This window comes from Amyelois transitella, chromosome 2, assembly GCF_032362555.1.
Source record: "Amyelois transitella isolate CPQ chromosome 2, ilAmyTran1.1, whole genome shotgun sequence".
Taxonomy (NCBI): Eukaryota; Metazoa; Arthropoda; class Insecta; order Lepidoptera; family Pyralidae; genus Amyelois; species Amyelois transitella.
Genome location: NC_083505.1, coordinates 5,162,903 through 5,182,056, shown reverse-complemented (window position 1 = coordinate 5,182,056; position 19,154 = coordinate 5,162,903). Strand labels below are relative to the sequence as shown.

General features: G+C 35.3%; 1 protein-coding gene across 1 annotated transcript in view; it reads left to right on the top strand.

The window, feature by feature from the left end:
- The window catches only part of LOC106143087 (protein muscleblind), a 115,463-nt gene that overhangs the window by 16,841 nt on the left and 79,468 nt on the right, over positions 1-19,154 (top strand). Inside the window, exon 2 of the mRNA XM_060945616.1 lies at positions 11,941-11,984. The gene's annotated coding sequence lies outside the window, so the exon portion shown is untranslated. The remainder of the gene's footprint in view (positions 1-11,940; positions 11,985-19,154) is intronic.

Genomic DNA, 19,154 nt, shown 5'->3' with positions numbered 1-19,154 from the left:
CGTTTTAAGATTCGAAATAACGATAAAGAGGATGAATGGCTAATAATCCCTTTATATAGCTATATGCCTAGGCAACATGAAGAATACAAGTTTTCTTGTTTTAACCCTACAGATTCGATAAAAGTAGGTATAGCTATATAGAAATTTTATAACTATTCGATTAAAATGTATTATACCCTTCGTTCGTGCCAGAGTCAAATTCGCACTTGTCCTGTATTTTGCTCTTAGCTTCAGATAGTATTTCCATTTCCCAGAATGATAAATACTTACTTGAAATAGTTATTCTGAGAAATATAATGTATTCATACGATTCTCGCTTTTGTCATCAAAATTGTAATCACTTAGAAGGATTTTAAATTACAATTTCATTACAATATGTGTAGCAGTAATAAGTAAGTTAGGTACTGTAGCAACCGCTTGAGTACAAGTAGGTTGTTTATATATTATACTACTAAAACAATAAAATGGTGCATACGGACCGCATTGCAAAAACCGTTGTTCCACACAATTTTGCTTATACATTTTATACAATTACAATTACCTGAATAAATGCATTAGTCTCAATTTTAAATTATCTGCAAATGCATGACTAATATTGTATATATTTGTGTTGTTGCTTAAATATGAGTTACGATTTAAATTGACACACAGTGATCACACATATGGTTGTTTATAAATACACGTTTCAGTTTACTCACAATTTGATTTGCAAGCGTGTTACCCGCTCTACTCTGGGAGAAAGTGCAACCGCCCCACTTTCCACTAACTTGACTAAGACATACGTAATTGTCCAATGGAAACGAAGCTATATTTGTTGGTGTACATATGCATTGCTACTTATCTTGTTTTTCTGTCATAAATGCAGTGAATTAGAGAACATACTTTTTATAGTCTCTAATGTCCTCATGATTCGTAATAGAATTATGAATTCTTATGGTCTATATTCTGAATCTGCGAGAGAGGAGTTTGTATTGTAATTTTTATTCTAATGATCCAAGAAATTTGTACTTGTACCTTTTAATACTTATGTAAAGTTTAAGTAAGTTTTCTGTTGACAGACACTCTTAGGTCACAAGTTGTGTGGAGATCTGAGACCCAAATCATTCTTGGCAATTAAAACTGTTACCCAAATCTCGTTTAATTTCAAATTCACTAATTTTTTCCGCAGATATTACCACCCGCCATCACTATTTCGATTGATCGAGGTTTGTAAAGGGATAATTTGGTTTTCACTACTTTTTCTTGAAATTAAATACCATGCATGTAAAGCAAATAAGGGGAAATAACTTAAATGAATATGAGTAATGTGTATTCTGTACCTTAATTGACTTATATAGCAATGTGGTTTGAAATATAAATACTTATGTAATATCTGAGAAGTTGAGTTGTGTCATCTGATACACCAGAGTATATTGTGTTACAAGGTAAGGCTCGGTTCCTTGGTTATGGTCTAATAACTGCCTAGATGTTCTACTGATAAAGTGGATATTACACCTCGGTTATATTATTTTTATGGGTAGTTGAAGTATACCCTTATCAAAATTACATAATTTTTCGCTAACAATATGTGCGTGCGCATCTGATGTTTTATTAATGTATAAAGTATAAAAATACTGACAATCTACACACTCTGTTTTTGTGCCTTAAATAAGTTGTCTTTGAAGTTAAGTACTTGACTGTGTTATTTTTTATCTTCAAACGGGACTAGTTGTTGTAACATTAAAAATTTTATGTAACCCTAAAAAGATAATTTAGGTAGTGGGCCACGAAAACATACGTCCTCGATCAATATTTTCATACAGAATAAATGTGGATTGCTAGGCGAATTAATTTAAGGAAACTAATAAATCCTATAGTTGCTCTAGTCTAGCTAGTAAGAGCTGAATACGCATGGCGCCTAAAGTCTGCCGCGTGGGCGAGACGAGAACTGAATCCACTAGTTTTATTACTTCCATGCAATTCCTTTATATGCTAAGACATAAATTCATGTGTACTACCATAATAATGGCGCGTCACTGTGAGTATATTATCTGGATCTGAACATACGACCATTCCGTATGGTTCCTAAAAGAACCGTACCGTTACCTCTATTAAAGTTTCAGGGTACCCAAAATACTCTGTATTACTCTGTGCATTTGTTGCAGATTCGGGCGTATTATTTAGATATATATACTTGAAATATAATATAAATAAGATTAAGATTAATTGACGTAACAATTTTCCGAACAGTCTTGACTGCTCATTTCTTAACTCTCATATCCATCTGCGATAATTAAAACACCAACTTTTACAACAACCTTTCATTTTCCTTAGATTTTGGGATAAAATGTAAGAGACTGAATTGACCCTAAACTGCTGAAATGAACTTCCTATCAAAATAAGCTCGAACTGTCGTCTACTTCGACATGTGGGCGAGGATATTAAGGTCGCTGGGCGTTACGTCATGCCGTTAAATAAAATTATATAAAGTCGTTATTGATAACCCTTGACATTTAGCCGGCGAATCTGGTAAATTTATTAATGTATATTTTAATGTTGTTCTAGGTACTTAAACAGGATAGTTAGCGACATATTGACGTTGACCTTAATCCAATGACCACAGTCCCGTTTTGCTGTTATTTTAGGCGTAAATTCGCGTTACAGCATAAGTTGGGGGAAACCCATTATTTTAGCAATTTTATGAAATTTCTATAATTCTGTATAAAATCTGACCAAGATTTCGGAGTTGCTTTGTCTAAAAACCTGTGTTAACCTTAGTTACGTTAAAAAAACGGAGTAGCTTTGTCTAAAATTCAGATTCATGGTCAAATAGCGTACTCCGGGCTGCTCTCACGAGAGGTGAGGATGTAACCGGGACTTCGCTATAAGGAAGAAAATAGCTTAATCAAGATTTACTATATCCTTACATGTTTTACGGCAAGGCTGAGTCAAATTAACGCTGATATTATTAATATGCTGCTATTAAAACCACAGGTTACTTCAGTCGGTTAAATTTAAAGCATACTTACTTATAGCGAAGTTATTTTAGTGTCGATGCAATCTGAACTACAGACAGATGCAGATATTCGTTCATGGAGTGCACTGAATTCTATATTTGGACACGATTCGTCGCGCTGATTCAGAAACAAATGTTCTGAACGCTTTCTAATTCTAACATTATGCGATTATTATTCGTATGTTCAAGTTATGAGAGGTTTTCCTATTTTCTTTGTTGTTAAAATCGCAGTGTCTCCAATTGGTATTTTATAATGAACAGCTCTAAACAATCAGTAAGGTATGTAAGATGCTTTGGGTTAACCGGAAGACAACGATCTTACTTCTTCACATAACAAGACCGTGAAAATCAATTATTTAATTTACATATTTATGTCAATATCTGAAATTATTGACTGGTAAATCTTGGACTGTTAAGTCCAGCTTAATATGTAAGTAATGAATTGAAAAATAAAAAATAAAAAAAACTAATCATGCAAGTTCAGTAAATTGGCAGCTCTGACCAGACGTGATCCTTCGGCTGGTGTCGTGAAAGAGCGAGGTACTTAGATTTTATTCCTTCTGGTGCCATGCCTACCAACCAGGCACCCTGCTTCCAATGGACCCATTTGCATGCGCTTTGTGGGCGACCTCCGCCTACCCACGTTTACACGGATCGTAAATTTTGTCCTTTTACATCCAAGGAGGGATTTTTTCCACGGGAACAGATGTCCATTTTTCCGTAAAGGGCAAATTTATTGCATGTTGTCGCAAAATATATGTATTATAAAATAAGTCTTTGAATTAAAAGTCATCGTTCGTAATGTGAACGTTGACTCCGTTTTCCAAAATACCAAAGTTCAATAATATTGTGACAATGCAAAACATTTTTTTATCTGAGTACATCAACTTTACATTGACGATAATTTAATAGGTTCAGAGAAGTGAACGTTTCATTGATTTAATACTTCATTAAATGTATTTACAGCTTAACATAGACATCGTAAAAACATTAAGCCTTACTATAATTGGAGTAAAGAAGTCGAGATCGATAGGATCGGCAGACCACTCGCGACAGCAGCTCGACTCACTTTCTAGTTAGCCGAGCCATTGTTAGTTGCCACTAATTTATCTAATGTTAAAAGTCATTCCGATTCTATCTCCATACAAAAGGAAGTTTTTTTTAAATAATACCTAATTTATATAAAGTCCAAGAAAATGTAACTGTCTGTACTCTGTACACAGATACTGGACTGAGTCATACTTTTGGTTATTACCGACCCGAAGGCCGAATACCACTTTATGCAATATTGGACCACTCGAATGTTTCGCTGCAATCGTTGTACCTACTCCATTAGACAAATCTGATTGTTCCGTTACACGTAGGCGACTAATAGAACGCATTATCTATCAATTGCTCGTATCTCGGTGATCAATTGACAACTTTCAAGTACGAGTAATGTGACTTGGGTGAATTAATAACTCTTCAAGACGTGATAACTCTCTATTACAAATACAAATGACAAGACTAAATGAATCAGTGGCTTAAAGACGAACAAAAAATCACAGTCATAAAACGAAATCATCGAGCGAAACGGATAGCAGACTCACCCGATTACTCAGCGTGTAATTTCGTCCTACCAAGTAGATGGGGCGCAGCTTGAAGAATAAATCTATCAATAAATATTAACAGAATGATTGTGAGACGATACGCAACGTTGCTTACAATGTGATGGTAAATTAAACCGGGATTCAATGGTATTAACTGACATAACAATATGCATTACATATTCTGAAACCATCTTTGAGTTAATAGGATTAATTTTTAAATAATCTGAAAAATGACCGTTTTTCCTCTTATTAAAATACCTATCGGTCGGTATACATGGTTGTTTGATTAAATGTGACTAAAGCTATCATTATTTATTTATTTATTTATTTAAACTTTATTGCACAAAAACAAAAATGTACAAAAGGCGGACTTAATGCCGCTTGGCATTCTCTACCAGTCAACCAGCTGACCAAACAGAAAAAACTAAGTTGGTGGTGCGATAAAGTGCACATGCATACTGACAAAATACATACATTACAAAAAAAAAATGCGTAAATACATACAAGATACATAATATACACTATAAATACATATACATACATAAAATATATAACATATATAATTAGGATGACCCATCATTAATCTGCCGAAGAAAGAACCCCTTCACAGCATGTTTGAACGCAGAGCGACTAGGAGCTCTCCTAATCATTTCAGGAAGAGCATTCCAGAGCCTCACAGCCTGAACCTGGAAAGATTTCTCCAAAAAAGTAGACCGGAACAGAGGAGTACGCAGAGTCAGGTTGTCTGCAGAGCGAAGAGAACGGGAATGGGCGGAACTCAGAAGCGGGAATTTAGATTTTAAGTAAAGAGGAGAGTGAGCATCATTGAGTAGAGAGTACAACAAACAAAGAATTCTGGCTTTACGACGTTCAGGAATAGGAAGCCATGATAACTGCGAACGAAAAGAAGAAATATGATCGTATTTACGGATATTAAATTATGCATGTATTGTATTTTTAGCTATTGGCAAATAAACAGCAGTTGAGCATGTGAATTATTTTTAAATTTCATTGACTTAGGGTTGTTAAACCCTTATATAACCTAAAGCAGTTGATTGTTGAAAAAGTGTTTAAGCGTAATGTCCCATTTCATTAATCTATCTTCAAACATAAAATGTCATCAATATGTTCTTTTCTTGTTGCTTGCATGAAGAGAGTTATGAATGTGGATGAAGCAAAGGAAGTATGCAGGGATCGTGGCAAGTGGAAAGAGGTAGTCTCTGCCTACCCCTCCGGGAAAGAGGCGTGAGTTTATGTATGTATGTATGTATGTATGTTCTTTTCACCCTTATGATTAACTAGCGACCCGCCCCGGCTTCGCACGGGTGCAAAATTATAAATGTTATTATACATAAAAACCTTCCTCTTGAATCACTCTACCTATTACAAAAAACCGCATCAAAATCCGTTGCGTAATTTTAAAGATTTAAGCATACAGACAGACTAAAATAGCGACTTTGTTTTATACTATGTAGTGATTCATTATTATTGTGATACGTACAATACCTATATCCTTAAATCATTTATAAACAAAAACTAGATAAATGTTTACGTTTGCATATTTTATTATAATTTATTGTTTAATTTGCAAATCAAAGCTATACTAACAAATAAGTACTAACCTTCCTTGTACTGCGCGAGTGTAAACACAATATTTACATTATTTTAACGAACTGTTAGCGTTCTGCTTTAAAGTGCATGCTAAATATTTAGCAACAACAACGAGAAGAGGTACCTATAAGTAAATGCCGCGCCCGACGGCTCAAAGGGTTTTGTCGGGGATAAGTCTCCGGGAAAAGTTTTCTTTTCAAACGTCAATCACATTTTCCGCTTTTCGAACTTGGATGCCGTAGCGTTATAATGCACTCCTATAATACTTCTGTACTCTAGAAGATTTTCATCGATTTGCTCATTCATGGTCCTTTTATTGACGAGGTTCGGTTGGGCGTTGTGAATATTCATCGTCAACTTCTCCGCATGTAGCCTATGCCTATGGTTCATCAATTGTATAATTGTAACCCAATGATCATCTAACATGTTAAAAATATTTAACATCATTCACAAAACTCAAATGTAGAAGGCATTGCACTGGATTAGATGATATCATTGAGTGCAGCGGCCGCTTCGCGACGAACGATGGTGCAGTTTGAGACATGACCTCATTATATTAAGCGATAAGTTTTATGTGGAAATGAAATCAATTTAATATCAAGATACTTTAAATCAAGGCCAAAAGTAAGAACTAATGCTCATATAGCGTGTGCGGTCATCGGTTTAGAGTTCTCACCAAAACTGTTTTACATTGTTAGTTTGTATTAACGTCGTCGCGAACGACGAAAGCTTTAGCTTCACAATAAATTATTATTTACTAGCAATTTTTTTTTCAATAAGCCTGTTTCATTTTAATACGTTATTAATTTTATTATCACTTTTGGGCGCCGCATTTTACGTTTTTTTCAAGGGCATGTTTTTTAGTTGGGAAGCAATTGCTAACTGCTGATAAATTTGCGGTAAGGTAAGGGAGGGTTATACATTTTTACAACTGGATAAAAATGTGTCAAGCTTATTACTCCCGAAGAAAGGCAAAGGACGCAACTTGGGCTTGGCAATTCGCATTCATATCATACTTTAAATTTTCCGTTAAGCTTAAAAATGGAGACTATATTTGTCACTCTCTCTTAATATCAATAAATAAATATATATTATTTTTAACTAAATTCAATGTTACCTAAATTCTGAAATTCCCTATTATAGATTCGTGATGTAAACAGATTAGCTGGCGTTCAATTAGGGTATATGGTGCTTGCGGTGCGCTCTAAGTGGTGGCAGCATTGACGACGGATTACGCCTTCGTGTTTGCACACGCTGAAGTGGACGTTTAGCGATCACCGCTTTAATGCCCTTCGCCCATTCCCGAACTCCGATTCAACGGATTTATTTACGACATACTGGACAGTAAATATAATGACATGGAAATGTGAAAAAAAAATATTTTCCTATATTTATGTTTTCAGTCTAGCATAAAATTAATAATCAATCCGCTGTGCATAAAAAAATTATAATCTCCCACTAGTCTTGAAGATACCACAAACAGTTGATTCACTCATGTTGTTTCTTTAATAGGCATACACGTAATTAATGTACGGTGAAGTCAGTCACCTTGCCATCTTGCACCGACGGGGGCGAACACGTGGGTTTCTTGTCATTGAACTTGACTTTAGCTATACTTATCAATCCTGTCTACACTATTTATTTAAAGTTGAAACAGTAATTGTTTGTGAAAGTTTTATCTGAAGGAAAATTTTTACATTCAGCTTGTTATTTCTGATATCGAAAAGAGAATCTATGTACATTTTGGTGGATGTGAAAGATAATTTTTATTATAAAACAAGTTGAAGTTTTGATGGGTCAAATAGGACCCATCAAAATTCAAGGTTACTATAATAAGCCGAAAATTTACACCATATCAGAACGCATCCATTTCCAACGACACGCACATTTTATGGCCGCTACGAACACGCACTCCACACAGAATAAATGTGAAATTATTAAAATTAGGGCTCTTTATGAACCTCTGACTTCTGGGGAAATATGAAAATTGGAAAAGTTTGGCATGATAATATATCCGTGTCTACCTTATCTTATATAATAGAAGTCTGCTTACTGTACTTGAATAATTTTAAGCTTAAATTTGTTCCACCACTTTTAATTTTATTATTGTTATGACCGAAAATTCGAGCGTGTTTTGCCATTAGCCGCTCGAATTTGGACTTTTATGGAAACGTGACCTAACTGAACGACAAGTTAATAGCTTAGTGTGGGTGCGGCGATTCAGTTGTTCATCCATTTCGTCTTGTTTATCGATTAGTCAAGAATCCGCGCCCATGGGCCAACTTATGTCATTTGGCCGGGAGTCAAGGACGAAGCTGCTCGGCTCGACAGTCGCGCCGGCCTTATTTGGCGATTGGTGGGCGCCAGTTTTACGACTTTGCCTTTTTTCCTACGCCCTGTTTCCATGTAAGCTAAATTTTAGATAATATGTATACGTAGGTATATGTTGGCTTCGCTGTAGACATAGAAAACATTGACCCCAGAAATATCTTGATCATGTCGCTGAGATATCTATATATTATCTAACTAGTTGTTGCCTGCAAATTCGTTTGCGTGTTATTGGAAATACGAAGGTTAAGGTTATTAAATTTACTCAAATCTTGATCATGTCGCTGAGATATTTATATATTATCTAATCTGTTGTGCCTGTGTTTCTTGGTAGTTTCTTAAAGAAATAAGTTTTCGAGTATTTGCAACAAACGGTTTATATTTATTGCTTTACTTAAAGTTATTTACGCGAGAAATAAAACAACGGATATGTAACAATCGGATGCATCAACCGTTTGGGTCGGTGACGGGTTCTGTTGGCTGGAAAAATGGAACGTGACATTTTAAATTTGGCGCAAAGCTCGCGACATTAATCTGGCGCGTCGCCGCCCTCGCCCATGCCGTGCGTGGCCTAATCCGCCCGCTCCCTCAACGACCCAGGAAGATGGAAAAATCTCGAAAGACTCACATCAAATTACCAGCTTTAAAGCGCTGTGGATTCCCCAAGGCTCGAAGCGAGACACCTTGCCTTTCAGAAGCGCCCCTATATAATGTCGCCATGTCCTTCGTAAAGTTTGGCAGGTACAGGCGAGCACGTGCTTTTGTCATAGTCATACTTTCCTAGTTTTACGTACAACGTGTCTCGCACTTCGATTAAGTTTTGAAACCACGTTCCTATACAACTTAACTATATAGCTCTTGTTTAAAAGTTTTTACGTAAACACAAAAGTTTGGTCTGACATCCACCGCTTAAGTACAAGTACATACTCGTGTTTATGAAGGTCCTCACATTTTGATTATTTGGATAATTACCAAAGGTATTCACTATTTTATGGTTGAATTTCGAAATTGATATATTGCATACACCACATCTGAATTGAGCACTATTGTAAGTGTGATAACGTCTTTTTTTTCATTTATCTTTATAGCTCCAAACTTCTCGGCTTTTCTGTAAGAAATTCTTCCTGGGCACATAAACTACACAACTTTTGTTTACCACAAATGTATGCTAATTTAAAGAAACCTGAGTAACAACGTGCAGGGTAGGTTCAAAAAGATTAATGTAATTATGTCGGAGGAAATGTTGAACAGTGTTATAATTACCGAAGTTTAGAATTGATAGCTTTCGCTGTTGAGCTTGAATTACTGGTTATTTACGACGGAGCTTGTATTTGTAAGCGCCAGGCACGGAACTTACAACAAATTATTTTATTACTTACGTTATATAATTTACACATCTATCTAATGAATCCGAAAAAGAACTTCATTTGAGTACAGAAAGAGGACACCAAGATGGTCGGATGATTAAAAGGCATTAAATGGTGGAGGAGACAATGAGATGTTCAAGCTTTAGTAATGTCAAAAAAACTACAGACGTCACTGCAAAAGTTCTATATTTAATCGATTTATATAGGTCATCCTCAACCTCAAGTTTCACGTATTTGAACCACCACCACCTTGTCACCTTCATTACCACTCTTTAGCAAATGTATCAAGTGTTCACAATAAATAACTAACTAGTATATTTTAGCATTCCTTAATAAATCTAAGTAATTTTCATTTTTGCCTCTTCAGTCACTTTGCATACACGTGTCTTGTTGACTAAACGAATAAGTTCACGGTCGAATTCGCGCAGGCGGGTCTGTTGTGACGGAATCCAATCTTGCACATGTCGCAGTGCCGTAATGAATTCAGCAATAATTAGAGTTGCCACGCGAGAGCTCGGGAAGCTTACCGGCGGATGTCACAAATCCTAGCCAAGGGCCGGGGCGTGTAATGCAAATAACAGTGTTTACCTGCGACGCGGGAGCGTGGCTCCAAGCTCCGCGGCGCGATTCATAATAACGGCTTTTATTTCCGTAACTAGCTACGCGACGCTCTCATTTTGTCGGTTAACGCGTATTGTGTCACGAAAAGAATGCCGCACGGTAATGGAGTTTTCAAGCTCGGCTTTTTCACCCCAAATAAAAATGATAGAACTAAGAAAACGATCCGATTGCACTGTTAACTTTGCCACTAGTAAGATTATTGTTTTAATTTAACTCCCCACTTGGAAATTTGCAACATAAACACAGCACATTAGTGGTACCATAGTGTTCGTTATTCATTACAACCTCGTTGCTCGATTATTCCAAAGTCCCTTGTTTCTTAATTAATTTACGCATTAACAAGATAATGGTTATTATTTATGGTACAATTTTCACTTTACGACCAAATTTGAGAGATATAGGAAAAGGACATCGTCACCCGGGGATTTTTTTTCTATAATCAATTTTCTTGTTTAACTTTAGACCCTTTCTATGATTTTGTTACATCGCAAAGTTATTTTTGTGATTTCTTAAAGATTCAAACGAGGATTTAGAAACAATCGTCGCACTATAGGCATTCTACTCCTTATTTAACACCGCAGGCCACCCTTTGAGAAATTAAACGAATAACCTTGAAATGAATAGGGTTGCTAACGATAAGTGGGTTTAAGAGTAAACATGTTGGCTTATATTACCCTAAAATCTCGTTTAGCATAATTAATTTGTTTGATACATGAAACTGCTTTATAAACTTGCAAAAAGATAACTCACCATGAAGGATCTGGTATAAAATTCTAAGAGTATTGCGTCATCTCTTTAACTGTCGAAAACCAGCAGTTTCCTCAACCGCAGAGAAACCGAAAAGAAATTTCTAGCTTTAATAAAAAAAAAATTCGATGGATTACCCCAAGTGTCACTCAAAATTACATATCTTTTGGAATTTTAAAGAAAATGAGATTTGTTATAGATTCAATTATAAAACTTGGAAAAGTATAGTTTCAAGTATGATAGTCAAGAGCTAGTCATGATAAAAATGTGACTTGAAAAATGTGTTGAAAGTACGCGCTTCAAACTTATATTTCAGGAGGAAGTCTACAAGAAGCCGCGTTGAGAGGCTATTGCGAGTTTAACATTGGTATAATTTGCGGGGCATATTGGAAAACTTGTAATTGGTTTAGTTTTATATTCGCGCTCAATGTGTGCTCAGTGAACTTAAATGATATCGTTTTGGAATTGATCTGCGGTACATTGCCTCCAACTTCCTCAATCAGCGTTGATTGTTTCCACTTCCAATTAACACGATACACATCTGAAATAAATGTCCTAACTTATCAGGCGTCTTTCAGTATCTATTTTATCTCCTTACATGCCAATACGTTAGCTATGTTGTCAATAGTTGTTCTTTAGACAATTTATTAAATTAATGTCTAATAATATTTCTTTGTTTCAGATTTTGGCCCGGAGTCATATCATTGTAAAAGAGCTCGCTTAAAAGTAAGTCTAGATAAAAATTAGTTTTATAATTTCACAACATAATTGGAACCTTAATAGACCGTTCCCGTCCAAGTTAGTTTCACTCACCTACAAAGTAATCCTGCTCTGCATAATATTTTTGTAAAATTTGTATTTCAATATCTTGCAATGTCCTCGTCATATTTTTCATGATTACTCTTGGCACAACACCAAGATCTCACTCGGTTATCTTTCGTAACTGCGCTCAGCAAAAATGACTCAATTTTTTCGATTTTCTCTGAATTTACTGTCTACGCAAATTCACCTTTGTTGCACCTCTTGGAGCAAAACGTAACAAATAAAATTTTTTAACTAAAATAATTACATTTCAACCATCAATTACCGCGTGGAGGAAACTCATTTTGTAATTCAATTAAAATAAACTAGGAATGTAAGGAAACTGATCTGTCATCTTTATTTAAAAACGGTAAATAGCCTTGAATGTTAAAATAAAGATAAAATTTGCATAACTAGACAAAGAGCAAATAAGAATACAATCATAGCTTATATAGTCTAACATTTTGTAAAATAACGTCCACATCATTATTGCCAATGCAAAGATATCAAGTTCACAAAAGAATAAGAATGTTAAAAAATAAAAGGGCCTTCTGAATGACTGTAAATTGTGCATGGATCTAAAAAATAAACAGCTACTGAGCCTGCTCAGATATTTATGAAAGGTTTAGTAACGAAAGAGGATGTATGTTGAAAGTTTTATTTTTATTCGCATCTTCTGCACGAAGGTCGTCATTTGCTTAAACTATGGGCTCGCCATGGTGCAAAATATTTTGTAGAAACACGCACCATTGTCTGGAGCTACTGAGGCGATCCACATTAATAAATGCCAGATTGCTTTCCCTATAGCCTATATACCTGACTGTGGAACTATTGCATTCATTTCTACTTTTGTTCATTTTGCAGCCATCTTGGCTGACGCTCCTATTGTCTTGTTCTATTACCTTAATGAACTACTTAAATCCTTTGTTACCTTCCTAATGTGTAATTTTGAAAGTTGCAATGTTTAAAGGAAGGTAATCATTATTTGATGTTTGAGTATTATACTTTTTTTAATACTAATTTTAAAATTTATGGAAGTCGGACAGCAGCTGATTTCATTTCGGTTCAGGAATGGCGATTTAGTAAATCCAATCTGAAAACAATATTATCTAAAATATAGTTGGATGCATTTTATTAAAAAAAACTTATGCTTCTAAACAATATTACTCAGCATTTCTATGTGGATTAAGGTATTATTTTCTCAAAAAGTGCCAACTTTTCGACGATCGATCGATCATATTCTTATGATAATGTTATTTTATTCTGTAAATATGAAGCGTTGAATAATGGCGTGTGTTGATTTAGGCCGGGTTATCCATCAATTTTCGCACCTCACCTTGGTAGTACTAAGTATGCTGCTTCCCGAAAAAACTTTGTACTAAACTCGTGATTTCTACTATATTTTTAGAATAAATCAATAACCCACGCTCTTTCAATATCCATTTAAGATTAGTCATAAATAATTGAACATGGTCGATATACCTTGCTAAGAAGACAAAGCGATGTCATTTCCAAAACTTTGTCAATTTACGTCGAAACTGTAAAGCCCCTTGCCGGTTCATGTCCGCACTTGGTACAAAACTGAAGGAACATCAAGAGAACTTTCTACTTCAGACTCCCAGGCACAGTTATACTTTCGTTGTCTAGAAGGGGATCAAACTGCGGTGCATTCGCGCAATGTATTATGCAGTCTCGGCGTGTGGCCGCGTAAGCGGCTCGGGGCTCTCTCTGACGCAAAACATTACTATTCCTTGAGAATTTTCTATTCCAAAACTTCTGGGAAGCCATTCGGTTTCAAATGCCATTCATAAATTACGTACGATCGATTTCCCGGTTGAACGTTTCAGAACTTTTTTGTCATTTTTGTTTTATTGTAGTCTTTAGACTGAGAGATTTAATTCATTCTAATTAATTTGGACTTAATATTTAAAAAACAAGCAGTTCCATTTTTTATTCATTCATATGAACTGGTGATTGTCATATGTTTTATTATCTCGATATCTATGTGCAGGTGGATTACCTAGGTAAGCTAAGCTAATCGCATCTCATTTCCTACATGTGGCTCGTTCTAGTGGGAAGCACAAATGAGATTGTGGGCTGACGTGTCGTTCCGGAGACCCAGTCGCACTTCACATCAAACCAAACTAGACCGCTTCGTAACGCCTACTCTTCCGAGCCTTCTATTTTCATGTGAAAAAGGCTGTAGAATATTTGAAATGTCAGTTTCTTTAAATTTCTCGAATAACACAAAATTGCATTTAAATAAAACTTCACATCTTAAAATGATTATTCAAATTACCTATTGTCTCGTTTGATTCAACGGTTCTAATTCATATAAAGTTAATCATCCCAACTAATATAAATGCAAAAGTACGTTTATTTGTTTGTTAGTTTTCTACGCGCGTTATCTACTGAAACAAGCTTGAAATTTTTCGTATATATAATTAAGGGTCTAAAGAAAAACAGGAGACTTTCATCCCGGTAAAAACTATAGTTCTAGTGGGATTTGCGAAATACATGTATTCTTTTGAAGGTGTCGCTAATTTTGCGCGGGCGAAACTGCGTGTAAAAGCTAATGTAATATAAATGTTTCAAGTATTTGTTAAACTAATATCTCATCGGACATACAATGTATTATGAAAGCAATACTGGGATCTCCAAAACTTTAGACGTTCTCGAGTAAAGTTGAGAACTATTCAAATAAGGCATTGGTTTAATTCAAAATTTGGTATTGCATACGTTCCACCGGTAGGAAAGTTTGCAATAAAGAGAAAGTCAATTCAGTTAAATCACAATGAACGGCTTTTCGAACGAATGGAGGTCCTTTATCGCGTTTCACGCAAGTTTCTTCGGGCTCTCTACTTACACGATTAATTTGAGTCTATAAATCCGTATTAAAAGCGGAGCCGGGGCCAGCCGTCCGCGCAACTCAGTGTAAGTAAGGAGCTATTCTGGCCTTATTGTTCTCACTTCACCTGTTTCCTTCTAAACTACTTATCGTTTCATCTATAACTGTAGCATGACAGGCTTGAGTGTAACGTTTTGGCCGGCGATCGATCGGAAATTGGTAAGGTCCAAGTGTCGGTTTGTCCAGAGTGGCGGCCGTGCACGTCACAGCCAGACAGACAGGCAGCGTGCGCGGCGCCCGCCAGACCATTAGCCGTCTGCCCGATGTGGAACGCTCGATAAACTTGTAAAAACGCCTCTTACCCATTTAATTTTATACCCTCGCTTAAGCGTTGCTATTGGCAGATTTCTTCCTCTTTTTTTATAGGTCCGTCATTGACTGTATCACAGTTTCTTATTTTGCACTGCTTTGACGTCGCCTTGTTAATCTGTACTTAATGACATTTAAAATCCAGATTTTCTATAAAACTGAAATAGTAACTTTGAAAAAAAATAAGAGCCAATTTGTTTTCGTAGAAATACTCGCATTCTCTGTCTTCTCTTGAATATAATATTTAATCCCAGCCTATTGTTCTTAAAGAACGTTTCTCTTTCCGTCATTCTCCAATATTGAGATGAATATCCTCTCACGGCTCTACTGGAAGAGATTTCTATTGAAATAAGTTCAATTTCTATTGTAATAAATGCTCCTGGATATAATTTTGTGTACATAAATAAACAGAAATCAAATGTTAAAAAATGATTGTTTTTCATATCTTGCAAGAGTCGCTGCAAAATAAGTTGCAATATCGAACGCTATATCACTTTTAAATACTTAGCAAATATTTTTAATAGTATCCAACTTTACGACAGTAGAACTCCTTTAACCATTCTCTCTCTTTGAACTTCTTGTTTGAAGAATACACCGCGCTAGTCGCGAGAAACTGTTATTGATACAAAATATTTATGACTTAAAGTGATAAAGTTTATATTGCGGTAACAGTTTTATTTCTCTCGTGGAATAGCTATATAATTTTTTCATACCATATAAATATGATATTGACCAATAAAATGCGTATTACCACATATATCATTTAACGTTAAGGCATATTCTAAGTGCAATACATTTTTATACATTTTTTCCTGCTCTATAAGATATGCAGTAGAGCTTTGCTACAATGCTCAAGCTCTAAAAGTATGTTCGTCTCATTAAGCTAAAAGCACTGAATAAGATATACTTTGAGGAAATAACATGGCCATAGAGGTGTATAAAATTGTAGTATCTCCGTGATCAAACTACTGGAAGGTTGATAGTATTGGATTGGATCAGTTTGAATTTTACTTTCGAGCCAAAAGTCCTTACGTTAAGTATTAGTGGGAGAGTACAATTAAGAAATTTTGAAAAAATTGATGAAAATTAAAATTTGAACAGTTCATCAACCGATTTTTTTTTATGAGATAAGGAAAACGTAGAGGAAAAAATCATTAACTGTTCACAGAATAATTAGTTCTCTGTAAATACTGTATGTAAGAGCATAAAAATCTCTTCAACTTTTAAATGAAAAGCTTTAGCGGCTTTGAAGAAGAAATCAAATTGCTCTTCCATGAAACTTCTTATTTATTAATTCTGAAATCAAATCATTAATTCTATGAAATTGAATGACTTGTCTACCATATAAGCGTCTTAACTCCTAATTAGAATATAAAGGAAGTTCAATACTTACCAGTTGTTGGGTAAGTAGCTACGCGAACTTTTATTCATCGAATTTGGTTACATAACGAGAGTGAGTAACGTGGCCTTATTTCGATCATATCCCGAAAATTATCCGTTTCATCGTTATTATCGTTTTATGGAACAAAGTTTAATCGGGCTTGGTTTTTTTAAGAGCGTAGTATCGCGGGCATCGTATTTATTAATGTTTTAACAATCATGTCTAATAGTCTTATTAAAAACTTTCTTGTGACAAATGAGAAAAAAGTGTTCACGCTTTGAGGTTGTAAGTACCTTCTCCTTTTCTTTAGCATTTCCATCAAGAAGATAGTTCATATTTTCAAATTGGATATTATAGCTAGTGGATGGTGTAAATAAGCCGTATGGGGTATTTCTGCGCAATGTAGGCGGGTTATTCTCGCGGGACTTAATTTGTTGCTCTCTTGGCGCCTCGCATCTCGGTTTCAAACGGCGTAACGCGACCTTACCACTTCCCCTCATGACATCGAGAACTCGGTATACCTTCTAGTTGGTACATCACACTCCAATATTCCCATCCAAATTAATAGTCTGAAATAAAAAATAAATGTACAAACAAATGCCTGCATATCTGAATTTTCATAAAACATAATTTCGCTTTCATTTCTAAAGATGACATTTTTTGCCAAATTATAGAGATAATAATTATATGTGGCCGTCCAAGCGAAAAGAGCCCACTGAGCACTTTCTAGTTTCCGAGATATTTGAGATTTTGTGAAAAAAGGTAGAAAATTGGCATTATGCGATTTTAATGGATTTTAATGCAACATGCAATGGGCTACATTTTCGTATAATAATCGTCTGTAAATAACGAACACAACGTGAGAAAATTGCAATTATATGTTTAGTGAAAAGGGACCAGTTATCATCACTCTTTAAATTGAATGATTGAAATTGAATTCTATAATGATAATGAGTTAAATAACAGCTAATGTCGATGTTTAACCAACCACAAAGACATCTACTGTCAACAGCGATATTTTATAATAGAGATTTTTTGACTAACGGTGTCGCGCCAAATGTCCATAAGTCACGAAAAGCTCCTTACAATTGTTATAATTTACAAACCAGAGTACTCCAATGATAATGGTTTAGTTTTACCTGGCCGTCTACCAGGTCACCGATATAATTCTGATCTAGTAATACTTCCTTGCAGTATGACCAAATCATACGTTTATAAAACATATTGTGATTCACTAATTTCACTGAATAATATTCCTGTTGGTAGGAGTACTTGGTACGACCTCTGGGAAACATTTTGCCCAAATGTTGTTGTGCAGAAACAGAAAACTGACCTTTGCGCAGTTTGTCAAAAAAATGTAACAACATTAGGAAAAATAAACGCTTTGAGTGAAGAAGAAAAATTAAATCTCATAATTAAATCAAAGCAACATTTAGACCTAGTACAAATTGAAAGAAAATATTACAGTGATATAATCAGATGTGTAAGGGATTCATTCTCTGAATCTTTTCCTATGCTTGGACCTCATATTACTTGTAGTTACGATGGTGTTATGCATTACTCTTTTGATTATGCTCAGCAAGTTCATTTACCACATAGCTCTCAACAGATTCAGTCAGTTTATTAGGTGTTTCTGTAGAGCCATTAAAGAAATTTGTCTTATATATTATCCCTGAATCATGTCATACAGGTAAAGGGGCTAACGTAATCATTTCATTACTGCATCATTTTTTTGCAAATTTCGGATTAGGTGAAACCGATGTTGTGTGCCACGCTGATAACTGTGCTGGGCAAAATAAAAATAACTATGTTATGCAGTATGCTACGTGGCGAGTTGTTACAGGTAGGCATCGGTCATTTCGCATGTCATTCCTTCCCGTAGGGCATACCAAGTTCGCCCCAGACATGTACTTTGGACTTTTTAAAAAAAGTTTTAGAAATAGAGAATCTAATAAATTAATGGATTTGGTTGTAGCCGCAGTTCAGGCTTGTCCAAAAACTAACGCAATTACAGCTGTTCTCACAGGTAATGAGAAAGGTGATACTTTTATAAAAATGTATGACTGGGCAAAATTTTTTCAATCAGATGCTTCTACCATAAGCCAGCTATTAACATTTTCTCATTTTGAATCTAACGCAAATAACAAAGGGCACATGCTTTGCTACAAAAATATTTCTGAAATGCTACCATCGGTCGTGGCAAAAGTTTTAAATCCAAATAAAGTAGGTATATGACCAACTTCCAACAGAAATATTCCCGTCAGGTATGACTATAGAAAGGCAATGGTATTTGTATAACAAAATACGTGAATTTGTCGAAGAAGAATCTAAAGATATTTTGTGTCCCAAACCAATAGTCTTAGACGACATATCCACTCCTAGTCAATGTAGTGTTCTTAGACGACATATCCACTCCTAGTCAATGTAGTGTAGTAGAAGGAACAACTACTTCTAATACATCATCCAATCAAATTGCTAACAGTGTTAGAAAAACGCC